The sequence below is a fragment of the Ciconia boyciana genome, chromosome 8, assembly GCF_034638445.1.
Source record: "Ciconia boyciana chromosome 8, ASM3463844v1, whole genome shotgun sequence".
Taxonomy (NCBI): Eukaryota; Metazoa; Chordata; class Aves; order Ciconiiformes; family Ciconiidae; genus Ciconia; species Ciconia boyciana.
The window spans coordinates 17,014,954-17,025,583 of NC_132941.1; the positions used below are offsets into that span (position 1 = coordinate 17,014,954).

The 10,630-nt window shown below is 37.9% G+C and overlaps 1 long non-coding RNA gene across 1 annotated transcript in view; it reads right to left on the minus strand.

Moving 5' to 3' along the window:
- The window catches only part of LOC140655568 (uncharacterized), a 92,711-nt gene extending 82,346 nt beyond the window's left edge, over window positions 1-10,365 (minus strand). The window contains exon 1 of the long non-coding RNA XR_012043801.1: window positions 10,289-10,365. This is a non-coding gene — a long non-coding RNA (uncharacterized lncRNA). The remainder of the gene's footprint in view (window positions 1-10,288) is intronic.
- Window positions 10,366-10,630: the final 265 nt, after the last annotated feature.

A 10,630-nucleotide genomic window follows, 5' to 3' on the forward strand; every position in this document is an offset into this window, starting at 1 on the left:
ATATTAAATCTAAAGCTTAACAGAGAGAGGTTAACCTCAGTGGTGATGAATGAGGGTGATCTTTCACAAAATAAAGTTTCCCTCCCAAACAGAATAACAGAGAAAAGCAGTGCTCTCAAGAAAAAAAGTTATAGGCTCTCAGAAGATGAAGAGTCTATATATTATATCCAGAGAGCTTAATCTTTTTCTTTCGAATACTTTTCTTTGGTTGGGAGAAAGAAAAGAAATGGCTTCTTCTTTGAGTTTAATGGCATAGTGCCTCTTCAAAAAGCCACTCGAACTCACTGGACCACTGATGATAAAACCATGTCACAAAACTGCTTTTTTTGCTCTCTAGTAAAGCAGACATATAGTCTGGATATATTTAAATTCCCGGCCAGCAAAAGTTAAGCTATTTACCCACCCACCTGCTTCTCCTCATGGGTTGCAGACTAACACACATGACATTTCATAGAAATGTTTGCAACCATACTCAAATAGATTGCTTCAAAACACCAAAAATAAAACTGCCCTTTCTTCAGGCTCTCAGGCATTGTTAGCAGGCAAAATACTGCTGACTGCAAATGAAGGGCCAGATATTGATCTCCTTTACTTATCAGAACTATAAATCCCTTGACATGAACAGAATGACATGATTTTTTTTAATATACAGAAGAAAAAATGCGGTCCCTACAAGTTACTGAGCATACAGAGAGTGCAAAGGACATCCAGGGTAGCTGAATACAAAGGACATTACCCTCAAGGAGTCCTGATAACATTTAGATACAGACTAAGCCTTAAATTTGCATTTCCTTGTGTGTATTAGATTATATTACCAGCTGAATATAGCCTAATTGCAGTATACTGCATTTTAATTGAAGACATACAAATGCAAATTATAAATGAAATGAATAATTATAGAATAATTACTATTCATCATCAGGAACATTCACTATTCTATTATTTCACTTGTTATCTGAGAAGTATTAAAAATGAAAAGCTATGGAGCCTTGCAGGGTAGAAATACCACAATCACATTTTTAACTAATTCAGAGTTCTCATTCCTTCACTCTCTCACAGAAATTCAAACACTGTTTTTATAGCTTAATAAAGAATGTATTTTTCTAATTAAAAGATTTTACTACAAATTTATTATTGGGATCCCAAGTTCCTTTGCAACACATTCATCTTAAATGAAGGATCTCCACAGACTGCAAGATCGTCATGGGAATGTTTCTGTGGCATCATGAACAGACGACAGTTGTCAGTGAGCAGAGGCCACATGCCAAACTCCAATGTGTTCAGTTCTCTGCAGCTTTTAACACAAATGACACCTGGGACACCCTTGACAAAGCGCTGCTGAGCAGCTTATATGTCACTAACAGGGTAGACATTCAGCAATAAAAGAGGTTTTTCTCCTATGGGACTTTCAAAGTGGCAATGGGCAACTACTTATTCTCTCCCCTAAAAGATCCACTTTTTTTTTTTTCTAACTCCAAACAACCTGTACAAGGGAGGGACAGAAAAAATACTGAAATCAGTATTGGGGTTTTTTTGTTAAGCTGTAAATAATTGTATATTTATTTTAATTAAAGACAGAGGAATCCCTTTTTATAAGCTACCATAGAGTGATTAAATATGGGGCAGATTCAGACTGGAATCACCAATGAAAACCTAAAAACACCTAAACTGAATTAACCCAGATCTGTATCTGTGGCAATTAAGTCAGAATCTAGCCTACCAGTTAATAGAATAGATTAAAAAAAAAAAGAAAAAAGAAAGAAAAAAGAAGGAAAAAAAAAAAAAGAGTGATTTAGCTTGATTTAGCCTTGTAGGCAATATATCCTACAATTCTGTTTGGAAGAGATAGAGGAAAATTCTGGAAATTGGTAGATGGAATATTTTAAAGTTCCTGTGCTTTTGACACTAAAGTGATGCATAACATTGGTCAACTACAACATCATGTTAAAAATTTTATGGTTTAACACAATAGTTAATTTTCTATATATATTAGCCTGAATCAAATGCCTGAAACATGCTTGCCGGCTTTGATTGTGTTCATGAAATGTCCAAGTTTATGTTTTGAAGTCTCTATTTTCATGAAAAGACTAAATAAATGAAAACTCCATGATGTCAGAAATATTTAAATCTATGAGATTAGTATATCCAGAATTCTTCTTACCTCCTTTATTTTAACGCTTTCTCCACTTCTGAAAATCACAAGTATTTCTAAAACTAAAAGCTTTCAATCACCTGAAAATGGGCCTAAGTATGAATCCTTTCAATTGGTGGAAAAAAAACTTAAGAGTGTTTTTTCCCCCTTATACATTGTCTGACATGATTCATAAACACCCAGAAACCTTTTTGGTTTAAAATTTAAAGTGTTCTTATTTTCATGAAATCCTAAGTGGAAAAAACAATGCAACATCACCTTTGCTGGTTGCTATCAGTTTATACAACACAGATGTTTTTAAATTTGAGAAAATAAACAGAGGCACCAATGTGCTAGAGTTACATTGTGGGGTTTTGGAGTTTTTGTTGGTGGTGGTTTGTTTTGTTGTTGGTTCCCCCCCCAAGAGCACTATTGCTTTCAGCTGTCACACAATCACTAAATATCCTAACATTTTTAATTAACTTGTAACTCCAATTACATGCCTGTTTGCAAATTGAACAACTTTTCCAAAACACACATTTTCACATGACACAACGACACAAGTACCATTTTAATTCGCTTTAAATACTTATTTCTCGTTGCTCAGTGACCATGAATGGTGGACATTAATTGTGCAGTGACCTAAAATGTAAGCCCTTCAGCTTATTACTTCTTGCTCTTTGATCTCATTAAGAGCAGAGTTATGCTCTATGTTTGGGTACCTAGGCCTGTCAGGCTACCCGACTGCTTAAATATGAGCCTGTCAAAACCTGTTTGTTGCCTAAGGTCATGTACATTGCGTTCCCAGTCACTGACAGATACACATCACTAAAATGGTAATACTAGACCTTTACCACTAGAAAAACTTCTGGTAGGTAGACAATGATACACAGCTATGTAATACTGGTTCATCTGTAAATGGTACTGATACACACTGAGAGGTTGCTGCTGTGGTCTGTAAAGCACCAACACAGTGACGCAAAATACACTGTTGTAAGACCTAACCATGAGTAGTATTATCCTTAGAGCAAGTAAGTACATTAAAAACACACTTTGACTTATTTGGAACACTAGGGGATAATTATTTCCCTTTCTTATTCATTATTCAGAAAATGGTATATGCCTGTGCATTAGGTTGCATGCTTATGGGGCACCCAAAGTATTTTGTTTATAAAATTTGCAGCAGCTTGTGGTGACACCATGATCTATTGTCACATGCTGCTTCAGCTTGAAGGATGCTTAATAGAAGCAACTGGGATGACAAAACATAATGCTTTAGTCCTTCTCACAATCAGAAAGATGAAATCACTTTAAAAAGTGGAATTCACCTCATATATATTGAAAGGGATATTTCTTGGAAAAAAGAAAGCAGGAAATGACTCTTTGTAAGTGCAGGGAAGAAGCATGTAGTCTGTAATTACTCTGTAGATACACTTCTGAGTGAGAAAGCACATGATGTTTATATTTGAGTATTTTCAAGATGATGTAGCACACTAAGTTAAATAGGAAGATACCGTCTAATCTGTCAACAAACATGTAAGACTAGTTATTACAAAGGATATACCTGAAAGGGATAATTATCCATGTCAGTGATTCCCAGCACAGCTAAATCACTTGTTTATTCAAATATTTTTAATTGTATGCTCAGTACTGGACATTTTAAGTGAAACCACTGCCTCATCTCATTTATATTGTCCCTTGATTCCAGTGAGGAGATATTGTGTGTGAAGACAAAATGTGGCCTTTCACGCACATCCTGACAGCAACTAAATCCCCCAATGACGAAACAGATGTCTCTCTCCTGCACCTCTGGACTTTCTCAATATATTTTAGTGAACAGTTAATGGATTTTTTTGCATACTTGAGGAAGAAAATATGTGATCCTACTTATAAAAGTCTCAGATGGGGAGTATGTAGTTTGTTCCTTAGTGACAGAAGAGGGAGGGGGGCGGGGGGGGAGAAAAAAATTCAGCTTGCAGTTTTGAGCTTTTTAACCTTTCCTATAAACCACTTAAAAGACGGAAGCATGCCTTTGGCGCATGTTATAGTCAGAACAGCAGTGGAGCAGACATAATGGCAGATAACTGACACAGATTCTGATTCTGTTGTGGTAGTTACAGCAACAGCTTTATGATTAGGAAGCTCTCTTCACTTTTTCATTTGCATTAATCCTCTTCTATGCTTGATTTAGGGCTTCAGTGATACTTAAATTTGTCACTACCTTTGCCTGTCTGATGCTGTACTTAGATCTACAGTCCATTCTCAGCGATGCACAGTTCAGTATTAGTAAAGGGCATGAAGCTGGTCCTTCCTTTGCGCTCCTTCTCTCCCTGCTCCCAGTCACACTAGGGAAGCCACTTGCATCAGGCTCTGTTCTGCTTTTTGCTGTTTAAAGCAGCCCCCACCTACTCTCTACAGAAAAATGCTTACAGGCTTTTAAAAAATGATCTTACTGAATATATTCTTAGAAGCCTAATTTACATACAGTTTGTACTACACTGAATTTCTCTCCCATTCTTATCTCCCATTACCTTGGATAACTGAGAGATGACTAAGTAGTTCTATTAATTGGCAAGTGTACTAAATGTTTTGAACTGTTGCTATAAATAGGGTTCTTTTCCACTGTGAAAACAAAAAGGCTGAAATGCCTTTCCTAAGGCTTCTGGTCTGACAGGTATACTTTTCTTGAACAAGAAACCCCACACTTTGAAACAAAGCCTGGGACAAGCAGATTTAGCACAGAACTGTCCAAAGCTGTCTTCCTTCTCAACCACAGTGCCAGGAAGAATAGGGCTCTCTGGTTGTGCAGTTCTTGAAGTAGAAGAAAATGGCTGGCAGATCCACATAGCATGACTTCCCTGATTCTTCACCATTAGTCTTAATATGAATTAAAATATCTGAAATGCTGTCAGAGTGGCATCTATTTCAAAACCTGTTCTTCCTCTGCCTGCTTCCATGTGTCTTGCAAATTCTGCTTCCTCTGTTAAGGCAGGTTGGCTAGAAAGTGCTTTAATGCTACAATCAAAATTCAAACCTTTGCTTGCAAATGCTTTTTTGTTGGCACTAATTCAGTTAATTCATAGCTGTAGAGACATTAAGTATGATCTGCCAGGAATAGATCACTGTATTCAACATTATTTTATATACATTATTTGTACCTAAAACAGAAGAGGCTTCATGTCTGAAGAATTACTAGTCTACTAAACCTATAGCTGGCTGAGCATGAAATCTTTATATAATCAAAATGATCATTCTGTATCAAACCCACTTCTCAATTTTTTTTGAAATAAAGTATATATAGATGTCTTCCAATGTACAGGGCACAGAAAACCTTGAAAAAGTGAAAAAGTTAAAAAGTCGGTAAGTATAATGACATGCTGACAGGCAATTGAATCAACTGGAGAGAACTCATCCAAGGACAACAGGTCAGCTGCTGACTCTTTGAAACATTACTCATAAGTACATTACTTTCTAATTACATATTCAAAAGACCATTTCAGGGATAACCTGAACATAAGTCTTTTTGTGAATTGTACAGAAGATTAATCAGTATATTAAGATGCATATGCCACAGTACTTATACAGACAATAATCCCTAATAAGTAAGAATTTTATCACAAGAAAAAAAAGAATCAACTCTAATATTTGCAACATGATTAATCATCACCCTGCAAATCAGTATATACTAGTCCCCCAGCTCCTTACATAATTCTCCCTCCTCCCCTTTCAACTGATTTTCTGCTACACTTACAAGCACAGAAAAGATCTTACCATTTTGTTCAGGCTTTTACACAGGCTTTGCACAGCCCATACAGTTGTGTAGGCTTCCATAGCTATAGCTACTCAGCACACACTTGATAAGAACTATCAGAACTGCATTAGGCAGTTCCCAACATAGGAACTGCTAGATTCAAAAAAAAGACAAAACTGGGAAGGCATATAGTATGTGTTATGTTGCCTTGATCTCCTGAAGGTCACAGCAACAGAACACAGCTCTACTGATGTGTAGGGGATGGATATATTGTTGCCAAATTAAATTTTGGGAGAAAGTCTTTGGGTCACTTCTGGACTCCACCACATTTTATAGCTAACCATATTTTAACTACACTACTTTGGCTTTGGAGCAAATCAGCTGTCTTGCTATACTCTAATCAGGTCATCCCAAAAACAACCAAAAGCAAGACCTTGCTGAAAACCAGATGCATCTGAAAGCAGAACTTTCTGATTACACAAATAGAATAAAACCATCTTATACAGAGCAGAATATTAGATTAGCATTTAATTTTGGAAATGGGCACTGTAACATAAAAAAAGACTTTTTATTTTCTACTTGTCATTTTTAATTGCATCAAATTGCCATGATTTCATTGCATCATGAGGCACTGAGCTACATTAACCATATGGTGCTAGTTTGAATCACACGATATAACCCTTATTGTCACTACCTATCACTTTAAGACAGTGGCATACAAGCAAGCATGGCAAAATATTTTTGTTTGATGGGCTTTTCTTTTCTGTTTTAAACCCACATCCCATGCATCTGACACTTTCTGTGAATTAAGTGTCAGGAGAGAGCAGAATCTAACAGATTATGAACTGAAACTACACCTGAATAAGTCATATACCACTTCTTCAGTTAGCCACTTTAAAAAACAAATTTAAACAACACCCCTGTGATGAAATGTTGCAAATCTGTTTAAGTGTTTTGGATTTAACTAAGAATTAAGAGATTGTATTTTGACTGAAAAATTAAAGCCAGATCGTGGCTGGATCTTACTTGATATGGAGAAGACTAAAAAGACTGTTACGCCTAAATGCTGTTATGCCTAAAACTAAAATGCTGTTTCCCACAGCATTCTCCTGGAGAAACTGGCTGCTCATGGCTTGGACGGGTGTACTCTTTGCTGGGTAAAGAACTGGCTGGATGGCCGGGCCCAAAGAGTGGTGGTGAATGGAGTTTACTCCAGTTGGTGGCCGGTCACAAGCGGTGTCCCCCAGGGCTCTGTGTTGGGGCCAGTCCTGTTTAATATCTTTATCAAGGATCTGGATGAAGGGATCCAGTGCACCCTCAGTAAGTTTGCAGATGACACCAAGTTGTGTGGGAGTGTTGATCTGCTTGAGGGGAGGAAGGCTCTACAGAGGGACCTGGACAGGCTGGATCGATGGGCTGGGGCCAGTTGTATGAGGTTCAACAAGGCCAAGTGCAAGGTCCTGCACTTGGGCCACAACAACCCCATGCAACGCTACAGGCTTGGGGAAGAGTGACTGGAAAGCTGCCCAGCAGAAAAGGACCTGGGGGTGATGGTTGACAGCCACCTGAATATGAGCCAGCAGTGTGCCCAGGTGGCCAAGAAAGCCAATGGCATCCTGGCTTGTATCAGAAATAGTGTGGCCAGCAGGACTAGGGAAGTGATCGTGCCCCTGTACTCAGCACTGGTGAGGCCGCACCTCGAATACTGTGTGCAGTTTTGGGCCCCTCACTACAAGAGAGACGTGGAGGTGCTGGAGCGTGTCCAGAGAAGGGCAACGAAGCTGGGGAAGGGTCTAGAGCAGAAGTCTGATGAGGAGCGGCTGAGGGAACTGGGGTTGTTTAGCCTGGAGAAAAGGAGGCTCAGGGGAGACCTTCTTGCTCTCTACAACTACCTGAAAGGAGGTTGTAGCGAGGTGGGGGTCGGTCTCTTCTCCCAGGTAACAAGTGATAGGACAAGAGGAAACAGCCTCAAGTTATGCCAGGGGAGGTTTAGACTGGACATTAGGAAATTTTACTTCCCTGAAAGGGTGATCAAGCATTGGAACAGGCTGCCCAGGGAAGTGGTTGCGTTGCCATCCCTGTAGGTATTTAAAAGCCGTTTGGATGAGGTGCTTAGGGACATGGTGTAGTGGTGGTCTTGGTAGTGTTAGGTTAACGGTTGGACTTGATGATCTTAAAAGTCTTTTCCAACCTATATGATTCTGTGATTCTGTGACTGCATGAGAAGAAAAATAAGCTAGAATTTAGTTAATTTAAATATATTTAACTAACAATTGGGAAAATGCATCAAGAAAAATGGTATTTTTTTCTGTCACTTGAGGCCTTCACCTCAGGATTGCAATATCTCTAAAGCATCTATTCAACTAGAATGTACTCATGTATGGACAGGTGATGAAATAAACAGAAAATCTTCAAACTCTTTCTATGCATATTAAGTCTATGAGAAAATGAAATCAGGGATTTATGCAGAGCACACTTTCCACATTATCTGTATGCTTTCGTATCACCAAAAGTGGTGGATTTTTTAAGATTTGCAGCAGCACATTTGAGGCAAAGCATATTAACTTTGAGTCCACTGAAGCCAATAAGATGTAGCTCCCGCCTTGCGCACTGAAGTTTTGCCACTGGTTCCAGTAAAAGCAGCATGAATCTCATTATTAGACAAACTAATATTTGGCCATTTAAAAAGTGGCCTGTGCTTCAGTTGCAGAGGAAAAATAGCTGATTTCCAAAAAGCCCTGTCCACAGATTAATGGGAACCTATATACTGATACACTTCATTGAAGAACAACAACACATCACTTGAACTCTGGATGGACACTCTCAACCCAAGATGGCATTCAGTATCAGGAAGAGTACCAATGACTAGCCCTCTCCTCAATCTTTCAAATACTCTCCTGAAAGCTGGACAAGCCTTCCCCACCTACAATCCCCAACAAACAGATAATTCACAAGAGGAAGCTGGTGTTTAGATATAAGATATCTTTCGTAATAATCCATTAAATATTATAGCCATAGTTTACACAAGAAGTGTATAATTATTCAGCAGGGAAATGTGACATACTGTGGATATATGGAAAATTCCAATGAGAAAGGATTAACTTGATGTCGTGAGAAAAGGCATGACCCAACAAATACTGTACTCCATAGTATACATACAGTATGTCTTGTCAAGGAAAGAAGTAATTTATGCTCCTTTTACAATTTATACCAAGTTGTCATCATTGAAGAGTGAAACAGAAATAATTTCATTCTCATACAATCCTAAAACTTTCTATATGCTTTGGGACGCAAAATTGCAGTGAGGGCCAAAATTGCATTAGGGCCATAGCTGCCACCTATAATTAACTTTAAAGGCTCCCTGGATACTAGTACATGAAAGGGTGGGAAGTGAAACTCAAATTCAGTGGGTGTAACTCACTGGCGAGTCTGCAGACAACGCTGTTTGTTCCTGTTGCTACTGTTTTTACTAAAGTTGTAAAGCATTTGAGGTTATAAAAAAGAAATACAAAGTCAAGGTTACTTTAAAACAGACCTTGATTAACAGATTTTTAGAAAGTTAAATCATAACAACTAGTCTTAAATTGTACTTGAGAGAGCAAATGGTTAAAGGTTTTCTCTGTGCTCGTTATTTAAAACATGAATAGCATGAAGATGTCCAGAAAAAGCTACCTGTAATCACGATGCAAGTTGCATATTAAAATACAGCACTCGCCCTAACCCAAAATAATGCTCAGGGTACTTGGTCCATCTAGGAGTCCAAAGAAAGCTATTTCTGAAATAGTACTCATCTCACAGCATTCTGAGCAACACAGTACAACATCATGTAAAAGATGTAATGGCCAAACTTTTCTTACACTCTATGCAGAGTCAATATTGCCATGTTCCTACTGTTCAAATTAATCAGGCATTTATTGATTTATCCAAAAACAACGCTTGCCCTTGTACTCGCACTTCTAAGTCTTCATAACATATATCCTGTGTTGTGTTCTACTGAAAATTCAGATCCTTGTTTTGAAAATCAAAACCATAGAAATTAAAGTGCAAGTAAATATTACTTCTTCATATTCATTGGTAATCCACTACCACTAGTGGGCAAATACCAATGCTCTTGATCATACTGACTAGCACCCAGTCCATACAATACCCAGCTCACAACTTGATATTCAAGTGTCAGACTATCAATCAGAATAAATTAGTCACAGTCAGTTCAACTTAATTAAGAAGTTGAACTGACAAGACCGTTGTGATGGTAAATGAAAACAGCAATAGTTAGGCAGCAGAACACACATAAGAAAAATCATACACCTGCAGCTACAGGATATTAAATATACCTTCCCAAATTACTGGGGGGGGGGCAGGCACAGGGGAAATAAAATTAAAAAAAAGGAAAAACCTTCACCTACCTCTATCTTTGCGGAGACATAGATTCTTATGTTCCCTAGGAATTGGTCCACGTTACTATGCAATGATACATCCTGAGAAGAGGTCGTGTTCTCATGAGCTCAGGTGACCTGAAACAACATTAATAAAACAGTTCAAGGTTAGATTTATATGTGCCAAATTTCAAACTGCTGAAGTTTTCTCTGCATGCAGCATCTGGCTCTGGAGTTAAAGGTATTTCAGTCAGAGGCTCTTTAAATTTGCATATTTTTAAAGTAAAAACAACTGGTTTTGTCAATAATCCCACACAAGACCTACATTAAAAATTTTTGTTGTTGTTTTTTAAATCTGAGTAATGTTAGAAT